Raw genomic sequence first — 23,680 nt, 5'->3', positions numbered from 1 at the left:
TCGGCCTAAGAACTTGTCAAACGCTAGAAAGGGAAGCCTGTCAGTGAGGCCTCTTGCACTCAGGATCAAAACTGAGAGAAGGGGTCCGAGGACAGATCTCTAGGAGTGAAGTAAGGGGGTGGGGGGAAGGGCAGTAAACTAGGCCTTGAACTGGGACATGAATCTTAGGGCCCCAGCAATGGCACCATGGCCTCTGTAGCTGAGCGTTGCCTGCCCCCTCCCCCATGACTCATCACCCATCCTCGGAGGTTTGTCCTAAGAAGAATCTAAAACACAAGGATTTAAATTGTTATGTTTCTATCTCAATGATACATATTTTTTTTTGAAGTAGGTTCTCAGGCTATCCTTGAATCCCATTTCAGTAACTATCTTACCCCAGTTCACCTTGTCATGAGGGAAAATCATAAATCTCCCAGTCCTCCCCTCCCCCTCCTGAGTGTGGGCCTACAGGCTCAGATTCTGAGATAATTTTGTTTGTTTCAGGCTAGCCCTGGCTGGAATAAAACTGCTATATAGACCAGGCTAGCCTCTATCTATGTAAGCACTGAGATTAAAGGTATTGACTACCACCAACACCATGCCCCAACCAGTGATAATTTCCAGAAGCAAACATCAGGGCTGGAGAGAGGGCTCAGTGGTTAAGAGCACTAAGAGTGGTCTAGAGGATCCAGGCTCAATTCCCAGCACCCACACAGCTGCTCATAACTGCCTGTAACTCCAGTTCCAAAGGATCTGAAGCTCTCTCTGACCTCCATCTGCACCAGACACATACATGGTGCACAGACATAAGTGCCTACAAAATACATAAAAAATAAAATAATTTAAAAAAATCAGTGTGTTATGAATGAACTACACATTTGATGTTCAGAGCTATAGCCCTGGTGTCCAGCCCTCTCTGAGGTGGGGGCCCTTTGCTGCCTTTCTGAGCTACACCAACTCTGCCCCTGTGCATCCCAGTCAAGCCTGGAACACTGAGGGCACACTGAGCTCACACTGAGATCACACTCAGTGCCAAAGGAAGAAGGTACTCAGACCTAAGGTCCCACATTCTTGCCATGCCCTGGTGGTGTGGGATGTCACCTCCTAAGGCCTCCCAAATACATCTCCCAGGTCAGAACTAAGGCCTGGAGTCATCTGCAAAGAGATGGGGTGTTCCCTTCTGACTCTCAGGATGCCCATACGGATTAAATGAGTCCGTACAAATGGAGTGCTCAGAACAGTGCATTGGACATGGGAGCGCGTGAACAACAGATGCCCTTAAGCTGTGGGAGCCAGGCTACGTGGGTTTATTAAACTTCCCTTGGATCTAATGTCCAAATCCCTGTCCATGTCTACTGTGGCTATTTCTCACACCATGGCCACTGACAGAAGAGCCCCCTCAAGCAAACATCTCTTCTCTACTTCACAGATGAGCAAACTGAGACCCAAGGTACTCACAAAATTAGCTGGAGGCTGCAGGCTGTCCTTGGATCATAGAAGGGACTAGACTCCAGCTCCCCTGTGTGGCCCGTTCCCACCCAAGCCCTCAACCGGCAGCATCTTACCTGACAGCCTTGGCCTCCGCTTGGTAGCTGCCCCCATGCCTGGCCATCCCTTCCTGCTGACCAGCGAGGGCTAAGTGGGGAGGGCTGCCATCAAATAGCCTTTTATGGCTCCCATAACCGCTCTAACAAATGTCCTTCCAGCAGCTGTAGCTGGAAGCAGATTAATGTCTCCGTGGCCCTAACACTTCTCTGGCCCCTCTGTCTGTCAGGTCATTACCGTTGGTTTATAGTCATGAGGTCCCTTTCCAATTCGCTAAACAGTTTGCATGATAAAGAGACCAAAGAGCATCACCTCCTAAATGCCTCTCTTCAGGTGTAGCTAGTGGGCTATCGGGGACTAGCCTTAAGGTGTGTGTGTGGGGGGGGGGGTTGAGCAGTTGGGAGGAGGGACTTCACTATAAAAAAAAAAAAAACACCAACACCACTGCTTATGACTCACGACTCACGGCCTGGAGACTAAGAGAGGCACTCTGTCTTGCTGGATTTCAATTCCCTACCCTATAAACCCAGAGTAATTTTACTAGTGTTTAAAGGGTTTTGAGAACTGGGTGTGGCAGTTCATAGAGAGAATATGGAATGTAGTTAGCAGTTAGTCAATGTTTCTGTTTCCCCCTTATGCCCTCTCAGACAGGGTCTGACGTAGTCTAATCTGCTATGTAGCTAAAAGAGACCTTGAACTTCTAATCCTTTTACGTCCCTCTCTGGTTTCTGAGTTCTAGGGTCACAGGCATGTGCCCCTGAGCTGGTTTTACGTGATGAGGAGACTCATACCCAGGGCTTCATGTGTGCTGGATAAATACCCTGTCCAACTGAGCCCCAGCCCACATCAAGACTTTATTTTTTAATTTAGTGTGCATCTGTGTGCAGGTCAAAGGGCAGCTTTTGGAGTCAGTTTTCCCCTTTTATCATGTGGGTCCTGGGGATTGAACTCAGACCTCCTGGCTGCAGTTGTCTCCACCCATGGAGTCACCCCCACAGACCTCCAACATCAACTCCATGTTCCCATTATCCTTAGAAGTCATGAACCTTGAGGGGGCAGGGACTCTGTCCTACCCCGTGCCTGGCACACGGCAGGCACCTGTCATACGTGTCCATGAATAAATTAAGAAGAGGTTTTCAGAGATGCAAGGCTCTCTGCAGTGGTCCTCTTGCCACTGGGGTAGGAGTAGCATTCCTGGCTTCTGCTGGCTCCACGACTGTAACACCTTAGACCTCGTTAAATGATCCCCAGAAGGCAGGGGGTTGGGGAAGGGAGGGGTATCTTTTCCATAAAAAGATCGTGAAATCTGCTGAACTCTAATATGCTCATTTGAGGCCCAGAGAGAAGTGGCTTGCCTGAAACTGCACAGCAAGTTAGTGGCAGAGCTGGGGCTGCAGCTCAGGGTCCTGTCTCCTGGCCAGCACTCCTTCATCAGTCCTGTGTTGGCTGGCTCACTGTCAGGATCCCTCCATAAAGCTGCAGCTAACAGATTCACACCAAGGAGGCCGGTTAATGCTCTCCCCGTCAGTGAACTTGGGACCCTAGGAAACCGTTTGTGAAAGTCCCTACTCTGGTGGCAATGCAGTCATAACCACCTCTGAAGCCATCCCCGGGTAAGAGCAGTCTGGCTTGCTGATGAGGTGTGCTCATGCTGCACTCAAGAACGGGCAGGAGCTGAGCCAGGGGTTCTGCCAGTGGGAGCGGGAAGCGCGTCTGCCTGGTGAGTGCGTGCTGGGGTCAAGAGCTCGGTCCTGCTTCTCTCAGGTCCAGCACCTCCCAGTCTCGGCTCCTGAACTTGTAAACCACAAAGGACAATGGCAACTGTTTAAGGAGCCCGAGTATGAACGCATGTCCCTCACCACCCATGTCTGTTTGGTCCCATATTTGGAAGGAAGCCAGCAAGGAAGCTGTCACAGCAAGAACAGATCTCAAGGGTCTCAAAAGGTACCAACAGCTGTGGCATAAGAGATAAAGAAATGAGTAAGGTGTCGGTGGGACATTCCTTTAATCCAGCACTCAGGACGCAGAGGCAGGCAGATCTCTGTGAGTTTGAGCCCAGCTTGATCTACAGAATGAGTTCCAGGACAGCCAGTGCTACACAGAGAAATGGGGGAGAGGAGAGAGAGGGAGAGAGGGAGGGGGGGAGAGAGAGGGAGAGAGAGAGAGCACTTACCAGAGCCCTGTGAGGCATATGTCACAGCATTTGTAACACAGCTACTTTAAGATGCTAGTTCTGAGGGTATCTTTATATAATAACATTTAAATTTTTATTTGTTTTTGTTATTTTATGTTGAAACAGGGTCACAATATGTTGCTTATGTTGCTCACACACTCATGGCAATCCTCCTGTTTCAGCCCCCTCAGTGCCAGGATCACAAGTGTGCACCCCCATACCCCGCCAAGTATGACCTTTCTCTAGAGTTTAATATAAACACTTCTAGGTTAGGCAAATGTTCTTGCAAGCTAATCCCTGCTCCTGTGACATCCTGATGCCAGCGTCGCCTCTCGGTGCCCTCATCTGTCCAATGAGGGGGATTTGCAAGGCTGTCAGGAGGATTAAGCAAGATCAATGTGTGTTAAGTGCCCAGCCCAGAACCTGCCGTGGCATAAATGCTTGATAACACCTATCCCTTCCCTAGGTCAGTGTAGTCAAGGAGGGGCTGCAAGCAAAAGTAACCAAATGGGAGCCACGAGCGAGTTGAGGGGAAGCTATGCATTGGCTCAACCTCCCCAACCCCTCCTCCTCCCATATCATCCATAGTCTTGGCTGATGAACCTTAGTGGCCATTTAGCCCCCACAGACTTTATTCTACTCATCAAGCAAAGCACAAGTACAAGAAGAGCTAGGAACTCCATCCTAGGGCCACCCTAGGGAACTGTCCCTTCTGTCCCCTGCCACCTAGCCCCAAAGGTATGAGACAACACCTGTCCCATCTTCAGGCCTTGTATGCCTGTTCCTTTCTATCTGGTCCTATGCTCTCTGAGGGTAGGAATTGTTCCTATCTCCCCAGGGCCAGTTACCTTCAGCAGTACACAGAGCCAGCCTAAGAAGACAGTAATCTGCTTGCAAACCACTTCTGAACTGTCCCCTGGTCCCATTGACTGTCATAGATGTCAAAAGAAGTCTGGAACTGAAGGAAGATGGAGTGGTCTGCCCTGTTAGTCTTTGTTAATCAAATTGCACTTGTGCGTGTTCCGGGGGTGGGGGTGGAGTGGAAGGGTTGTTCTCTTGTAGATCTGCCTGGGTGTGTCCTCCCCAGAGAGGCGCTGCTTTGGAGAAACTGCCACTCCTGAGATCTGTGCTTTGCAAGGCTCTGTGACCCAGGGCTGAAACACAATGTGGAGAAGAGACGCTGCGGCGATTTCCTTGGCAGCGGCGACAGCTGTGAGGAAGGAGCCCACGCCACATGCTCAGTTGTTGGTTATTAGTGGAGAGCTGGTGCCACTGACTTCGTCAGGCCCAGATTCCTTTTGCTGATGAGGTGGCGTGTGTCATCTGTGCGCCTGCACTCCAAGAAACAACGTGGTTTGTCTTGGTAATTAATGGAACACACGCAGTCACCCAGGACTGGCAGCTGCCAGAGTAAATGAGCTCCATAGGGCCCAGGCTGGTGCTGGTCTCAGAACACAGAGCTCAAATCAGATCTAGTCCTCTGTTCTCCTGAGCACCTGCTTCTCCCAGCTCTGGGTTGTGGGGGCAGGAACCTGTGTCTTCTCTGAGTTTTCAGCAAGATGCCTCAGTCACTAATACACAGGGCACAATGACATCTACTGTGTCCTGGGTGAGCAAGGTCCTTGTTTGTCTATGCAGGAGTCCTCACAGAGCCTGGCTTAGCAACTGTACTGTGTGTAAAATAAATTTTGTTCTATTGAATCAAAAAGTGGCCAAGAATTAATATTGGATCAAATATAGTCACCCCGGGATTTGGCATGGCTGGTACCTTCTTGGCTTTCAAGTCTCAACTTGTGTCCCCTCCCCATGAAGACTCTTCACGCACTTCAGTCACTCTACCCCAGCACTCTGTTAGTGTCTCCTCAACTCTCACATCTAAAGTTATCGAATTTTGGTAGATAAACATGCAGAGAGTCACCCGTTTTCCTAACTGTTAGAAATATCCGTAAAACCACACACAGCCTTTGTTTACTGGTATAACAAAGGATAGGCAAGCAGGGTGGGACACAGTACACAGCATGTCCTGGGCTGGGAGGCCGAGTGGGTGAAGCGCTCGCCATGCAAGGATGAGAACCTAAGCTCAATTCCCAGTGTCCACATAGAAAGCGGGGCATGCGGCTCATGCTTGTAATCGCAAGACTGGGGAGGTGGAGACAGGTGGGTTCCTGAGACTCACTGGCTGGTCAGATGAGCCTTCTGGAGAAGCTTCTAGGCTAATAAGAGATCCTGTCTTAAAAAACAAGGTAAAGGAGTTGGAGAGCAGCTCTGTGGCTAAGAGTGCATGCTGCTCTTCCGTAGGACCCAGGTTCAGTTCCCAGCACCATGTCATGTAGCTTACAACCACCTGTAACTCCAGCCTCAGATGCTCTGATGCCCGCTTTTGGCCTTGAGATGATTTGAATGTTTGGTTCCCAGTTGGTGAACTGTTTGGGAAGGACTAGGAGGCGTGTGTGGCCTTGTTGAGGGAGGTGCGTCACTTGGAGTAGGCTCTGAGGTTTCAGAAGCCCACACCATTCCCCAGTTCCTCTCTCTGCTTCATGTTTGTGGACCACATAGATGGAAGCTCTCAGCTACTGCTCCAGTGCCATCTCTGCCTGCTGCCATGTAGCCCACCGTGATGATCATTGCCTCTCCTACCCACTGGAGCCATGAGCCCCAAATTCAATGCTTTCTTTTCTAAGTTGCCTTGGTCATGGTGTCTTATCACAGCAATAGAGCCGTAGCTCTGACAGACTCCCCGGATACCTGCCCAAACTTGACATAGACACATGGATACAGATACACACACACACACACACACACACACACACACACACACACATAAATAACATGTTTTAATCTTAAAAAATAAGCAAGACAGATGGAACCTAAGAAATGACACTGATATGGACCCTGGCCTTAGCATGTGTACGTGCACAAATGCAAATTTACCTGTACTCACATGTGCACACACAGACAAAAAGGCATGGGGCACAGTGTGCAAACTAGCACCTGTAGTCCCAAGTAGTGAATGACAGGTAAGCAATGGGATGGAACATTTTTACAGATGCAGGCCGCTCAACTGCAACTTCTCCCTGCAGCCACACGGAAGACCTTGCTTGGGAGGCAGTCCATCCTGGAGCATCAGCCTTGAGGCCTAAGAGGTGGACCGGCTCACCTCCACAGCGAACTGGCACCTCATCTTCCTGACTTTCTGTCACCTCCTGCTGTCTCCGGATCCTGTGTCTCTCCCTTGCCCTATCGGCCCCTTGATTTAAGGTGGCGACTTTTCCAAAGGAACAGCAGAACCTTAATAAGAAACCGGCCAGGGCTGATGGATGGCAGAAAGTTGGCACCAGCCTCAAGGTCGGAAGGAGTTATTTTAAACTATTCAGATTTACTAGGGGGGGAGCAAGTCAGAGGAGGATTTAGGAGCTTGCCTCCTAGCAAGACATGTGGCCGTGTCCCCGAGCAATCTAAGCCCGACACTTCCTCTGCTATCCACCCCCATTGCTGTCTCTGCCCTGCCACCTGAGATGGATGGCCAGGCCTCTGGCATGAGGAATTTATTGGGAGCTGGTCAAATAAATTTGCAGTCTGGGATTTGAGCAGGCCTTTGCCCCCACCCCCCTTACTCCCTGCCTGAGGATGGGCAGTGGAATGGGCTGGCCCCAAGAGGCTATGCCTTTCCTGAGCAGGCAAGTTATCTCCAATTTCCTACATCCTGGAGAAGCCAGCTCTTCTGAGGGCCTGTGATTAATGAGAACCCCTCTCTGCTCCATTATCTCGCCCTGGGTGAGGTTTGAACTCTTCCGGCCGCAGTGCTCAGGTCAGAGAGGTAGGAGGTCTATTTCATTCTCTTCCATTCCAATCAGAGCTCTCTGGAACTATGGCATTATCTCCTTTCCAGAACCTTCAGTGAAGTCTCTCATCTATCCTTCAAGGCTCATCTTGTGCTCACCTCCTCCAGAGAGTTTTCCCTTATTCTCCAGGGAGTCACACATACTTGAATTCTGGCTTCTTCCTTGAAACATGAATGTTGACCTGTGTGTGAGTGTACACATGCATGTGGGAGGGGGTATTTGTGTGTGGGGGGCATATGTACATGTGCAGGTGTGCTTGTGGAGGCCAGAGAAGAGCCTGAGGAGTCACCCTGAGAGGTTCTCCACCATGTTTTGTAGACAGAGTCTCTCACTGGGACCTAGGGCCTGCCATTAGGCTAGGCTGCTGGCCAGTGAGCCCCGGGATCCTCCTGTCTCTGTCCCACTAGGGCTGGGATTAGAACTGCACACCACCATGTCCAGTTTTCCACGTGGGTACTGCGAATCTGAACTCAGGTTCTCTGCGTGCATGGCAAGCTCTTGACTGACAGAGTCATCTCCCCAGCCCTTCCGTCTGCTTCTGTGGCACTGATGGGTAGGCAGCTGTGCCCTTTTGGAGTTCCAAAGTTGTAGTGCTGCCCCCACCTTCCTGCCAATCAGCCCATAATAGGTGCTCCATAAACTCTTGCTGAGCTAAACCAAACACACACATGTCTCCCCACCCCCCACTCCTCCATGTGAGCCTGGGTGCCCCCAAAAGAGGTGGCAATGACCTCCTTTCTGCACAGGAAGGCTTTGATGAAGTTTAGAGAAAGCAGAAACACTATACCCACCCAACAAATCTGAACATTCCCCTTCTGCTCCTGCTGCTATTTCAGATGTAAAACATCCCACGGCTGAATGTGCTTTCTGGGCCCCTCCTTATCCAACCGCTCCCTCCCCAGGGATCCCAAGCCTGGCTTTACTGTTTATTATCTCCATGTCTGTTTTTACACACAACATAAGCACATGCTCATAAACAACACGTCCATTATTCCGTGCGCTTTTAAACTTGCATAAGTGATACGGTATGTAATGTATGTAGCCTCTGCGCCTGGCTTTTTCTGTACCCAGTATGATATATTTGAGATTCATCCAGGCAGACAGACAGAGCGCAACTTCATTCATTTTAACTGCTGTGGAGATTCCTTTGTGGGAATATATTGCAATGTTTCCATTTCCCTCTTAAGGGATCTCTGTGTTGTGAGCGGCTTTTCCCCATTACCAATGATGATTCAGGGCTGTGCATGCCAGACACGGTCCCTGGGGCAAACTGTGGGTGGGGACCTAGAGGAAAGTCATGAAATCAATATAATAGGTCAAAGCTATCACTTTAAAAAATTAATTAGAAGAGATTTTAAAAAATATCAGCGGGTGTATATGTGTGTGCTGGGACACACTTTGGAATTGTTTATTAATCTAGACTGTGGTATTGCAATAATTGGTACTGTGAGGTGGATATTTTTGCTATCTTTGCTTAAAATGACCAATTGGTTCCTAAATTATATTACCAGATTCATACCCTCACCACTTCATTCTTTCTAGAACTTCAGTTTTTCCTTTATTTGTGTGTGTGTGTGTGTGTGTATGTGTATGAGAGAGAGAGAGAGAGAGAGAGAGAGAGAGAGAGAGGGAGGGAGGGAGGGAGGGAACATGCCAAGGTATGCACGCGTGTAAAGGTCGGAAGACAACTTTCAGGAGACAACCTACCTTATTAAGGAAGATTCCCTAGGGACCCATATGGCAGAAGGAAAGACCCAACTCCCACAAATTGTCTTCTAACTCCACAGGTACACTGTGGCACATGTGCCCACGTACTTATATTCACACACATGCACAATAAATGTAATAAAACTTAAAGAGGAAAAGATCACCCGTTTAGGCAGGGAAATCAGGGAGGAGATCTTTTCCTTGCAGAAAGAACAGTAGGTTAAGGAAGGATTCCTTACAGGACTTTTACAAAGTATGAGAAGATTTGACTCAGAAGCAAACTCAGGTCCCAGTATCCTAAAAAGCAAGCATGGGTCCCCAGCAAGTATCCCTGAGCCTCTTGACGCTGTCAGTGTCACACTGACTTTTCATGCTTTACTGATGGTCAAAAAAGAGTGTCTCATCTCAGGTCCTCCTGAAACCTGGGCTCAGAGTGGAGCCAGATATACACCTCTGACAGTTCAGGGTGGGGTCCTTATACCCAGAACATAGCAGTGTCTCACACATAGAAGGCACTTGAGAGATGTCTACTAAATGTGGATGGATGGATGGATGGATGGATGGATGGATGGATGGATGGATGGATGGGTGGGTGGGTGGATGGATGGATGGGTGGATGGATGGATGGATGGGTGGATGGATGGGTAGATGGGTGGATGGATGGATGGGTAGGTGGGTGGATGGGTGGATAGATTGATGGATGGATGGATGGATGGATGGATGGATGGATGGATGGATGGATGGATAGGTAGGTAGACAGAAAGATGTTCACATACAAGAAAAAATGGATGAAGGGATTGACAGATGAATAAATAAAACAATGGACAGATGGATGGATACACTGATACATTGTGGACAGGGGTTTGTTTAGTTGAACCGATAGATGAGTCGATGGGTGGATGGATAGAAAGATGGATAGTTCTCAACTGACAGAAGCCCTAGTTGCCTAGAGCTGGTCTCAGCAGACTTCCTAAGCAGGCAATCAAATCTGGAATCCTGTCTTGCTGCTATAGCTGTTCATGAAGACGTTTGTGAAAAATTCCAAGTGGTTTAACTGTAAGAAATAATTGCTTCTGATTGAGGCTGAGTTATTCTGGCCATAAAATAGACATATTTTTATAACTTTATTAATTATTCAATTTGAGGCCTATTACCCAGACTGCGAGAATGGGCTTCCCTCATTAGGAGGTGACGGACTCTTAAGTTCTGTCTAGCTCCACGACGATAGCACTGCTAGGTAGTGGCTGTCTGCTTAGGGGTCTCACTGGCTACAGGAGGTCGGCTGGGGGCAAGAGATGCTGGGGGCAATAGGGCCGTCCCCAGGTGCTTCCTTTGGTCATTACTGCCAGGTTTCTGTCCCTGGCCCAGCAGGGAGGCAGGAGGTATCAGGCTGACATGTGCCCACTTGGCCTTTCCAGGACATTCTCTCCTCGGATCCACTCATCCACACCTAATCATGGTGGCTCCTGCATCCAATCTGCTACCTACCCAATGCCAAGACACCTACCATATGTTCCTTGGTCACCTCTAGTCAGGCGCAGGGGGAAGAGGACATGGCCCAAATTGGCCTGGAAGGCCTGGCCAGGGCTGCAGCATTCAGCAGCCTCAGTTTTTTCCCCCCATAGTCAGGTCTAGAATCGATCACAGGTGTCTTGGAAGAAGAAAGAGTTAGGGGTGTCCCACCAGGAAGCAATGCAGACCCAACTGATGCAAAACACACTTTCAGGAGCTGCCCCTGCCCACCAAGTCACCGGCAAGCTTTTGGGCCTTGGTGGGAGAGCTCCATGCCATCCAGACTGGCATGTCACATTGGCCTGGCTCCCAGTCCTCCCTAGCACCTTGGCGCTCTGATCCATCTTGACCATTGAAGCTCAGATTATATCTTTCCTGTGGCTCTGGTTCTCTCCTTCCGGGTGTCTCTCCTTTCTCTCTACCTACTAGTTATAGTGGCTTGCTCTGAAAGACCACGTGAGTCCAGCCTCACGACATAGTCCTTAAGGAGCTCAGTAGGAAAACTCTGAAAGGTTAAGTCACAAACTTGGGTTTGCCTGCTTGTTTTCTTGTTGAAGCCTCCTACAGAGTCCGACCCTCTCCCTGAGCCCTAGCATCCCCACCTCAGTGTTATCTGAGAGGGGCAGAAGGTGGAATCAAATGGAAGACCAAATCCACTGGGTCTCACTAAACAGAGGATCTGCTATGTGCCAGGCAGTATGAATAGCTTGGTGTTATGGGGACAAGACAGATGCCAGTCCTGCTGTGGAGGAGGTCTCAAGGCAGTGGATGAGGGAGAGTGAAGACAGGGTACTGAGGACCAGACCAGCTATGGGCACAGTGGATGCTGCTCTGGCTTCAGAACTGGCCACAGGTCGATGGATCAAGGGAAGATGAGAAAGAGGGGAGTAATGAGATGGCAAATATTGATCACCAAGTTGACAGGATCTATTAATAGAGACACCTGGGAGATAACGTCCTGTTTCTAGAGTAGGTTGAGGGGGGCCTACCCTAACTGTGGTGGAGTTGCCCCATGGACAAGAGTCCCAGAATGCATGAAAAGGAAAAAGCAAGCCGAGCTTCCTGACTGTGGATGCTGCGTGAGTCTCCATCATTATCATCTTATCATCACCCATCATGCCTTTTCAGCCATGATGGACCACACCCTCCAACTGTAAGCCAGAATAAATACTTCCTTTCTTCTTATTCTTTTTGTTTTTGAGATCGGGTCTCTCTACACAGCCCTGGCTGTCCTGGAACTTACTATATAAACCAAGCTGGCCTTGAATGCAGAGATCTGCCTGCCTCTGCCTCCCGAGTGCTGGGATTGAAGGAGTGCACTTCCATGCTTGGCCAAACCCTTCATTCTTAAATTGTTTTTGTCAGGTATTTATCACAATAATAAGCAAAGAAGCCAATACAGGTGAGAATAAGGGAAAACATGTTGGTGGCCAGGTGGGAATCATGAGGGAGCCTGAGGCCTGTGTACCTGTTACAGGCCATAGGGAGCAGGAAGCGACACGGTCCCTGTCATATTTTCACAGCTACCCCATTTCCCAGGTACAGGAAGGATTAGAGAGAGATGACACAGCCTGGGAACGAAGTGCCAGCTGGGATCTTGGGTGTAGTCTACAGAGACCGTCTCTAACCCGGCTCCACCACTAGCCACCTGTGCAGCTAGAGGTCTCCGTTCCCTGTTGGAGTGATGGGGAGGGCAGTGGTGAATGGCTATAGGGCTGTACAGGGAGTAGCTTTGAGGATGCGTTAGGAGGGCCGACAACACAGGAGAGGAACCCAGTGCAATTGTGGCCCCATGCATAGGTTGACACTATGGCAGAAACACACCTCACCAATCCACTGCAGAGGAGCTGAGTGCCCTGGACCTTAGCATCCTTACCCACAGAGCACAAATCTTAAGTCACCACTCACTGTGTGGAGGTGGCCTGAGCGTTCGTATCTATCTCCAGTGTTACACTGCAAACTCAGGGCTTGCTGAGGCTGCGTTCACTGCATCACGGCTCCACCCTCTACTCCAGCCCTCTTGGCTGAAAGAGATGGCACTTCTCTTCCCCCCTCCCCGCCTCCCTCGGGGGACCCACCTGGCCAGCACCCAGCCTAGCTGCTTCGTGATTCCTTTCCCTGAATACCTTGCTTCCCACACTGCTCTGGAAACACAGCTATGTGCTCATGTGTATGGGGGAGAACCGTGTCCTTTACAACCCCCATGGGGCCCAGGAGGGACGTGGGCACCGGCTGCCAGCCTCTCGTGACTATGCCAGCTTGGCTCCTGCCACTCTGCTCTGCTTCTGTCAAACGTTTGAGGCTGACTCCCCTCCCCCCCCTCGCTCTCCAGCTCTCAAGGCTCCCTGTGTGTCACTTATTAATTTCCTTCTCGGGGAGCAGATGGCCGGAGCTGAGTCGGGTGGAATAACACCCCCCTCTTCTCATCACCAATACTCCCTCCAACAGGCAACTCACGTGGATGAACTTTGGGCTGCCCAGTGTTCGGAACGCCAGCTTTCAGTATATGACCCCTGACTTGACCGATCCCAGATCTTCCTGATTTGAGAGGAAGCAGCCACCAGGTGTGATGGGAGCCTAAGGAGCTTCCCCTACTGGGAGGGGAATGATGACGGTGCAACCCTCTGCCCACAGTCTGCCTTCTCAGGACCTGGTGGGGCAGGCACAGGCTCAGCCTCGTAGTTCTGCGTGGGTGGTGGTGGGGTCTGGGAAGGGTTCCCTTCCTGGTATGCACCATCCCAGTACCACAACCCAAGACAGAGAAGGTATGGGGAGGGCTTGGAGTCTTTAGTCCTATATCCTGAGGTCTATGAGCTGTCTCCACCTGTCCCATCATGGCTGACTCCATAAAACAGGGCACCCATCATCTTCCCCCCACTTCTCACTTCTCCAGAAAGCCACCCATGGGAGAAGGTGACCGTGGAAGGAACCAGTACATGTCTTTAAGGGCTTGCTGAGCGTTGCTACTGGGCCTAGATATCCCCAAAAGAGGAAAGCTGGGACTGCAGGAAGGCTTGGCCAGGAGGGGAGGACAGAGAGGACAAAGGACCTACCTCTTTGTTGCCCTTCCTCTGGAGCTCCTGTTGCTGAGAACTCCAGACAGGAGCTAGGTCAGCTCTCAGCCCACTAGGGGCCTTGTTCAGCTTCCTATCCATTACCAACTTTCCCATCTTTTTCACCATCAGAAAGATAGTGACCTTGCAATCATGGCACCCGGTGATAACAGCTGGAGGCTGAGGCTACAGGATTGTTAGTTTGAGGCCAGCCTGGGCTACATAGTGATACCCTATTTCAAAAATCCAAAAAGCCAGATTCAGAGCTCTGACCACCCTTGACTATGGGGCTCAGGCCACTGCTTATCTCCCCTGGACCTGCTTCTAAGTAAGTTTCTGCTTCCAATGGGGAGCAGGGTGTACACCTGGCTTCTGCTTTCTACTAACTTCTCATAATGGCTTTCTTAAATATCTGGGTTCCCTTCCCCTAAAAGCCAGAGTCTGGGCTGGGGAGAACACTCAGTGGGATAAACTTTTTACTGAACAAACATGAAAACCAGAGCCAGATCTCTGGCACCCACACACATGGTGGCAGGCCACCTGTAATCTCAGTGCTCAGGAGTCAGGGGTGGGATCCTTAGGCAAGCTGGCTAGCTAGACTAGATGAACAGGTAAGGTCTAGGTTCAAAAGTGCAAGACCCTGCATCTATATATAAGATAGAGAAAGACCAAGGAAGATGCTTCTAGCCTCCACGCACATGCTCACACAGGCAAATGCATACATGTGTGTATACATACTTGTGAACACACACACACATACTAGTGAACACACACATACACATCCAGAATCTTCCTTCCCCTGTCTCTTGAGTTGTCCTTGGCTCTATGCTGGTAGTTTAGGCTCCCACTCCTCCTCAACAGTGATACCCATCCCTGAACCCTCTGGCCCCGTGGTCTCTGGCAGGAGCTCATCAATTATGTTTTGCATGGATGAAGCTGTGAGAGGGAGCTCATGGATCTGCTGAGCTGTGGCCAGGCTGTTGAACCCTGGGTTTGGTTGCTGCTGTTCCATATTATAATTCCGGGGGCCTCAGCTCTTCCTGCTCACAGACCTTGAAAAGCATTTGCTGCCATCCACAGTCCCCTTCTGTTCCTGTCATAGTGGCTGCACCACTGTGTGGGGTTGACACAGGACCCACCATCCCGGGGAAGCCCCCAGGCCCAGCAGATGCTGGCAGAAGGCAACCCAGGCTGGATCTGCAAGGGGCTATAAGCTAGGCAGAGCCAAGCGAATAACAGCAGGGATGATTGCTTTGAAACACATTCATCTAGAGTTGCTCCAACCTTGACAACTCAGCAGCTCGATGTAGCAAGAAATAGCCCAGGAGAAAGCCTTGGCCTCCCAATGCCCCTGTACCCTCTGCACCCTGCTTGCATTTGTGGGGAGAATCAGCCTATACCCGGGCCATCAAGGGCTTAGCCTTGCCTAAGAGGGGCTAGAAAGTGTCAAGAGGGGCCCTCACGGTTCCCCACACCTCCCCACTCCTGTCTAAGTTGAGAATGAAGAGAAGCAAGCACAGGAGGGCTATGTCTTGGGTCAGCAGGAAGGCCCTGTCTTCCCCACCTCCATAGCCATCAAACTGGTGCTGGGATTTGATTCCACAGAAGCAACATTGCACAGCTCTAGAGTCTCCAGGATAACTTTCTTTTTACAGATGAAAACACTGAGGTGCCCCATGCCTCAGCATCTAGAGGGGGAAGGACTTGGCCAGGGCCACCAGGGCAGAGGTGGAGCCAGAAAAGGGTTCTCTTGTTCATGGCAGTGTAGGGCTTCTGCCAGGACCCGCAATACTTGTCTTTTCTGTCGCCTGTGCCAGTGGGATGTGGGGACAGAGTGAAAGCAGAGGCTGAATCCCCCAGAACTCAGTGTCCCAAAGGGTATGGAGCCCTAACTCACCTTGCTAACAGTCAGCAGCCTGGAAGGCCTAAGTTAGCTCTTGATCTTTCTCCACTTTCCCCAGTCTCTTGGCTAACCATTTAGAGCCATCCCACCCTCTGGATGCCTGGTGGCTAGCCTCAAACTCACTGCACAATCAAAAGATGACCTTGAACCCCTGATCTTCCTGCCTCTGCATCCTGCAGAATAGAATTACAGGTGTGCACCACTCCACTGTGCCCAGTGTATGCGGCTAAGGATCAAACCCAGGACCCTGCACACTAGGCAAGCACACTACCAGCTAAGCTCTGCCCCAGCCCTCCTGGGGGTGGCTTTTGTTTTGTATTTGAATGACTGAATTGTTCCAGTGGGTGTAAAACAGTATCACATGGAGCTCGGCTGTGCATTTTTAATGGTGGGTGGTACTGCTCTTCTCTGCACGTACCTGTTAGCCATTTCTATATCTTCTTGGAGCGATGCCTAGATGCCTACTCAAGACCCTTGTCTTTTTCTTTCTACTGTCTTTTTCTCCTCTCTTTTGCCATGCTGGAATTCGAACGTAGGGTCTCATGCTAGGCAAGACCTCTATCACTGAGCTCCGCTCCTAGCCTTTGCCTATTTTCAAATCAGATTGATTAGATTTTTCTGTTCCATAGGAATTCTTCCTGTATTCTGATATGAGTCGCTTACTAGATTTGGAAGCATTGTCCCCCATCCAAATGGTTCCACTTTAGTCTGTCTACAGTGACCCTTAACACATGTGTTTTTATGGTGCATTAAAACATGCCAACTGCATGACAACGTTCAATACTATGTATCGCCACTAAAATGAAGTGCAGGGTACTCAGATAGAAGAAGAGAATGAAGCTGGGTGTGGTGGCACAAACCTTTAATCCCAGCACTCAGGAGGCAGAACTCAAGATCAGCCTGGTTTACATAGTGAGGCCCCGGCTCAACCTCCTCCCCCACCCCACCCCTCAAACCAAGGAAAATGGAGAGTGGCGGCAGCCAGGGCTTGGGGAAGGGAGGCTGGGAGTTGGGTTTGATGGCTTCAGGGTTTCAGCTGAGGAAGAGGAAAAGTTCTGGAGGTGTGGGTAGCATTGATGACCGCACAACCACGTGACTGCACTGAGGTCTCAAAACTATGTCTACAACAATGGTGACCACAGTAAATCTTATGTCCTGCATATTTTAACCACAATTTGTTAAAGGATGTTTGAGAAGCTGTGTGGTCACGCAGACCCCCAGCTGAGTGCTAGCTTGGCAGATGCTCACCACCAGACTGGTTTAATGCAGTGCCGGGGATAAACCCAGTGTCCCATCCACGCTGGGAATGCATTCTATCCCCTTGTCAGAGCTTTATTTCCATTTGCAAAACTAACAGAGAGTCAGGTTGGCCCCCATCGTCAAGTTGGGCCTGGCTGCAGTCACTCCTCAGGGCTGCTGGGGTAGTCCTACCAAGAGCCCAGGATCCCAGAGTGGGGAGGAGCTTGCCAGTCGGTGGGACACTGCTGAGCAGTTATTACCAAAGGCTTTCCCGGAGACATGCAAACAGAAGGGAAGCTCGGGACAAATTAAGATGCTGGGACAACTCCAGGATGGCAGCCTCTGTCACACCGACCCCAGCCACCTCTTCTGTGGATCCCCTAAGACCAAACCCCAAATCCCATTTTGTCGTCTACAACCCAAACTGCAAAGCACCATGGGAGCAGAGAAGTGGAGCCTAAGAAAGACAATAATTAAATAATACAATGAAAGCTTAAACTTCCAAGTTAATTTTTGGGCATCATTTATAAAAGTTAACAGGGCATATTTAATTTAGGAATTGGCTCACGTCCTTCTCCTTACAGCTCAAACCTCATAAATGAAATATACTGGATCGTTGCCCAGCACGGAAATAAAAGTTATGAATAATGTTTCTATCTCAATCATTGTCAGCGCTTTAATATTCCTAATTACTTTAAAAAGCTAGATATTCAATATAGAAAAACTTCTTTCCCCTTTTATCTCCACTTGTGAGCCTCGTGCAATTTAATAAGGGCCACTCTGTTGTCCTATTGCAGTATAAACTGACGTCCCATCCTCTCATGCTTCGTTATTATACGAGACGCAGGTTTACGGCCAAGCACGTGGCCACTCCGTTTCCCCGTATTGCTCGGGTGAAGAGCCCAGACAATCCAAAGAGCGGGGCTGTCTACCTCCTTCCTTTTCAGAGCAGAAAGAAATTAGTGATGGCCCTTAAAGAAATTAGTCAGTGGGGGAGGTCTAAGTCTGTAAAAGCATGGAAAGCCCCCATCCCCACCTTAGAGCCAAATTTGTCTCCTGGAGGGCTGTCAAAATGATTAATCCTTCAATCCCTTGGCAGCTGTAAAAGGCAGGGCAGGGGCAGGTACCAGATGACGGATATTTACATCCTTCCCTGCCACTTCCAGGAATTTATCCCGAGAAGAAATCGGGCTGCTAAGGGGAAGAGGGAGAGACAGGTGCAAGAAGAATTGTTCCGACATTTTCATCCAGGACCCCGGGCTCTTCTTCACACACATATAATACCAAGATTTTGAAAAAGCCTCCAAAATATTCTTGGAAGGTTTGTGCCGAAATTCACACAGAGAGGCAAATCTGCAGGGACGTGACTCCTGGTCGTGACAATCTTTATGTCACTGGATGTGATCAATCATTGGTCACCTTAGAAACGGTGCTGTTTCCCCCAGGGGGCTGCCCAGAACCAGGGGGCAATCACTGCACATGACGGAGCTGCCAATGCCTGCTCATCCATCCTTCCTTCCTTCTTTCCTTCCTTCCTTCCTTCCTTCCTTCCTTCCTTCCTTCCTTCCTTCCTTCCTTCCTTCCCTCCCTCCCTCCCTCTCCCTCTCCCCCTCTCTCTTTCTGTCTCGTGCAGCCCAGGCTGCCTTTGAACTTACCAGGTATTTAAGGGTGGCCTTGAATTCCTCATCCTTCTGCCTACACCACCCCAGTGTCAGTATTAAAGGTATTATGTTCTGCCTCATGTAGTTTACATACACTTAAATTTTTACTATATTTTATTCAGTATGTGTGTGTGTGTACATGCACACATGCATGCATACGGTGGTCAGAAGGTAACATGCAATAGTTGCTTCTCTCCTCCCGCCTTGTGGATTCTGGCAGTCATACTCGGCTTATCAAGCTTGCAGTGAACACTCTTACACACTCAACCATCCCATTGGTTCCACATGCACACTTGTAGAACAGAGAAGTGTCTGTGTGCAAGTCAGCTGTCTTGTATAGGCTTCAAAGAGTACATAGTGCACACTAGGCACGGGAGGCCAGAGAGTCGAGTTTGGGCTCCAGACAGCATTCCTCCACACGGTGGTCAGGTTCCTCTGCCCATGCTTGGCATTCTAGAGTTTTCATCAACTACAGAACAAAGGGGTCTGAAGGCATATGTTGGCTTTGTTACTCCAGTCCTCTGTAGCTATGGGTGCTAAAGCATCAACCAATAGCAAGTCGAAAGGGGTTTTGTTGTTATTGATTTTCTTTTTGAAACAGTCTCGTGTGTCCCAGGCTGGCTTCAAACCCACGATGCAGCCAAGGATGACACTGAACCCCAGATCCTCCTGTCTCTACCTCTGACATGCTGGGGTCACAGCAGCCCAGGTCACACAGTGCTGGGGAGGAACACACAGTAGCAGGTACCAGGCAACCACCCTGAGAACTGAGTCCCAGCTCAGACCCATCTTGTACTTCCTAAACTGTGAAAAATCCCCAAGTTCTACGACAAACAGACCCAAAGAATCCAGTGGCAGGGAATGATCAGAAACAACCTAATGTTTACCAGCCAGGCCTGGTGAAAGACACACGGTAAACCACAGAATGGAAGTCTAGACGGCCATTAAAAATTTAAAGAAGATTAATGCTTATTGACAAGGAAATGAGCGTACAACTTAGGGTTGAATTAAAGGAGTGAGTTTCTGGCTAGCACACATGTGGGATCCAGGTCCAGCACTGCATGCAAATGTCAGGAAAATGCCAGGGCTCCTACCATCCAAAGGCTGGGAGAGGTGAACCTGGGCTGCGACCTGGAGTCTATGCTCTTGCTAAACTTCTCCTCTTTAATGTGAAGGTGTATAACTTCAATATCAATGGGGAAAAAATCCAAACCAAGGAAGCCTGCTGTTTCCCATTAAAGCCAATCTGATTCTTTTCCATCCCATGTATAGACCCAACCTGAGATCTTTAGGGACACACACTGCACCTGGAGGGATACGTCTCCCCAGGCCCTGCATAGCAGGCGGGTGGATGTCCAGCAACACAAGCAGGCTTGACTGTTAGATCACATCTGATCGTTAGTTGCATTTCCTGACTGTTTTTTCTCCCTACAATGGTGTCTGTGAGTCAAAGCTTATGAACACATTCTTCCTTCTCCTGAGAGCAGCTACGTTCTCACATTGAAAATGTATTTCAGGGACTAGAGAGACAGCTCATTGGTTATAAACATTTGCTGCTCTTCCTGAGGACCTGAGCTCAGGTCCCAGAACCTACCTTGTGCAGCTCCCAACTGCCTGTAACTCCAGTTCCAGAAGACTCAGTGCTCCTGGGCTCCATCAAGATCCGCAGTCACCTGCACACACTCCCCACCCCCACATACACACAATCTAAAAAAGAAAAACCTATTTCAACCCAAGGCCATATTAACAGGGATAGAATGCCCGAAAGGAAGGCTATAATCGTTAAGAGTTCAGGTTTATGACTGGGAAGTAGTTTGCTCTGCAAGCACGAGAATCTGAGTTTTAAGTCCCAGCACCCGCATTAAAAGTGGGGTGACTGGAGAGATGGCTCAGAGGTTAAGAGCACTGGCTGTTCTTGAGAGGCTCTAAATTCAATTCCCAGCAACCACATGGGGGCTCACAACCATCTATAATGAGATCTGATGCCCTGTTCTGGCCTGAAGGCAGGCATGCAAACAGAATACTGTATACATACATACATACATACATACATACAACTACTACTACTACTACTACTACTACTACTACTAATAATAATAATAATAATAATAATAATAATAATAAATAATCTTAGAAAAATAGGTGTGGCCAAGCACACATTGGGCCCTAGCACTGGCAAGGATGGGGCAGAGAAAGGAGGATTCCTTGGGGCTCACTTGTCAGCCAGTCTAACCCACTCAGTGAAAGACCCTGTTTCAAACAATAGGGGGGCAGTGATAGACGAAGAGACTCTGTTGACCTCTGGCCTCTGCATGGGCCCATATGGGTAAACGCACCTGCAGAGTTAGATTTAGAACCCAGGGTTTTGACCTGGTTTCACCATTTACTGGTTAGCTGTGTCTAAGCCCTTTGCCAGCCTCTCTGTGCTGACTTTCCCATCTGTAAAACAAGCCTAGTAATTCCCCAGCACAGGGATGCTGTGAAGATGAAACACAAGTTCAAGACCGTGTCCCACGCATGGTCAAGTCCAATCGATGGCAGCCCGGATAGTAACAAAACTGCCCTCTCTCAGGACTGGTCAGAGCAGGCCTGCCGTTATGGGCTTGGAAACAGGGATGATAATTTAAGGGGAAATAAAGGCCACCGGCGATAGGAAAAAGGCAGATGGCAAAGCAGCCCAAATCACGTCCCATAAGACACAATAATACATCTCAGAGAAGAAAAGAGGAGATCAGTGGCTGTGCGTATTACCCGAAGGGGAAGCTGGGGGAGGAGCCCCCATTTCTTCCAAGCAGGCTCCATGGCTATAATCCTCTGATCTGAAGTAGTTCACCCCACATCCACAGCCTGAGGCCTGGTCCAATGAGCTCCTTGGGAGAGATTCCAGACATGCCAAGAAAAAGATCATGGCAATCCATCAGCCTGCTCAGTACTCACTGTGAGCAAGAAGCAACCAGTAGGAACCAGAGAAATATTTCCACTGGGGAGAAGGGAAGACTTCCCAGCAGCCAAAATGAACTTCCACAGGAAGTAGTGAGCTTCCTATGTCTAGAAGGCCTTACGGGTGGGAAAGCTCTCCGCCAGGCACTGCCGAAGCTCTGACACGAGAATCTACGAATTCTCTTCATCTAACACTGCTTTCCCTCAAAATGAAGCTGGGGCTGGCTCTGGAAGACAATAGCCCATTGTTCTCCCAGCTGCTGGCATTATTTTGAGAGTTGGAGAAAACTTTAGGAAGTGGGGATGGGGGTGAGTCCAGGGCACGTATCTTGTCCTTGGCCTCTTCCTCCCAACTCCCTCTTTTTCCTTCCTGTCTGTCTGTCTGTCTATCATGAGGTTGAGAATCTCTTCCACCACACTCTACTACCATGATGGTTAGCCAGGCCACCATGGATTGAACTCTCTGAAACTGTGAGCTGAAATAAACCCCTCCCCTCACAGGTTGTTTCTATTTGGTATTGGGTCACAGCGATAATAAACTAATTGAACAGAACCAGTCTCTCAGTACTTTCTTTGGCTCTGGTAATACATGCCTTTGAATAGATCCCAGAGAGCAAGGTCCTTAGAACCAAAGACAGTGGCTCCCAGCTGAGCAGGAGGATTTAGGGGAAAGAGGACAAGCTGTGGGTTAGACCAGCCCCAAATGTGATGATGCAGGGGGTTGAATTATCCTCATGTTATTCTGTGACGTAACCCTGGTGTTTGGTAACCTCACCCCGCTGCAAGACCTGCTCAACACCGTCAAATCCCATTCATTCAAGGTCACCAGATGGTAAATCAGAAATGACAAAGATCCTGTCTGAAAGGGCACCCCCCAAGACCCACCTGACTACACAGCACTGAAGCAGCTGTAAGTGCACAGCCTGAGAGAGACTGAGGCCTCATCCCCTCCTTCACAGGCCGCCCTATTCTTGGGAAGAGGTGGCAACAGCCGCAAGTAGGCCCAGGCCATCCAGGTCACCCACTCCAGTCAAATGTTTCTCCCCAAAGATCCACTGTCAGCAGAATTACACCAAAGGAAACATGGACAGGGTACATGCCCTTGGACATTTCCCCACTGTGCTTCTTGAACTTAAAGTCCACAGAAAAACTGGTTGAATATAACTTGTAAATTCATCCCTCAGGCTCATTCTTCGTCGTCTGGCCTTCCTTCTCAGTCACAGCCTGTCTCTAAGGCAGTGGAGTGGGTGGAAATGGAGGCTATACAGACATTTAGGGTTTCCCCATACACTACACAGGGGCTATTGGAAGCTCCAAGCAGATGTGGACCCCTCCAAGAATTCAGAAGAGTCACCAAGACTTTGGATAAAAACCACACATCCCATACCTTCCTTTGGGCTGGCATTTTCTCATGCCCTTCTAGACAAAGACATAGGTACCATGTATCAAGTCTGCATATCAAAAGACCACAATTAGATTTGCCCAGCCCAGCAGAGAGCTGGATCGGGAAAACTGTCAGGCTAATGTGTATGAACCCAGCACTCCCCTGCCTAGGGATTTACAGCATCACCTCTGTGGAAGAGGACACAGGGGTGGCTCCCCAGGACTTATAAACAGTGGTACTTAGACCTCTACTGGGTTGGCCTAGGTATGTTTTCACCTACACCAACTTAAAGCAGGAAGAGAACGGGGCTCTAATGCTAGTCAAGGCCTCTAGCCAATAGGACCCCAGTATTAAACAGCTATTGACTGGTTATGGAATGTACCTGTGGAAGGGGTCATCTGAGACTATCAGAGGGGGAGGAGGATTCATCTCCAGATCTTAGCAGCGAATCTCTTCAGCTTTACCTGATACAAGTCCTCCTCTGGGGAACTAGTACCACAATAAAGATGATGTCCCATTTTTCTGTGGGCCCCTGGGTCATCCATAGGTGTACCTAACTCCTTACCAGCCAGGTTTCTCTGAGAAATGGGCATTCTCCATCGAGTAGATATATGTACAGTGTCTTGCCCCTAGGGGTATCCCCTTCTTTAACTACTGGGGACACAGAGATGTCCTGGTAGCCACCATCCTCACACAATAGCCCCTTGTGCACCCACGGGCACTCATGAAACTGAGTTCTGAA

At 49.5% G+C, this 23,680-nt stretch overlaps 1 protein-coding gene across 9 annotated transcripts in view; it reads right to left on the bottom strand.

Moving 5' to 3' along the window:
* The window catches only part of Megf11 (multiple EGF like domains 11), a 330,639-nt gene that overhangs the window by 147,477 nt on the left and 159,482 nt on the right, over positions 1-23,680 (bottom strand). The window lies entirely within an intron of this gene.

The sequence above is a fragment of the Alexandromys fortis genome, unplaced genomic scaffold (genome assembly GCF_014885135.2).
Source record: "Alexandromys fortis isolate MF-2015 unplaced genomic scaffold, M_Fortis_MF-2015_v1.1 scaffold_70, whole genome shotgun sequence".
Taxonomy (NCBI): Eukaryota; Metazoa; Chordata; class Mammalia; order Rodentia; family Cricetidae; genus Alexandromys; species Alexandromys fortis.
Note: the sequence above shows the minus strand (reverse complement) of the source record. Positions and strands in the feature narration are given on the sequence as shown.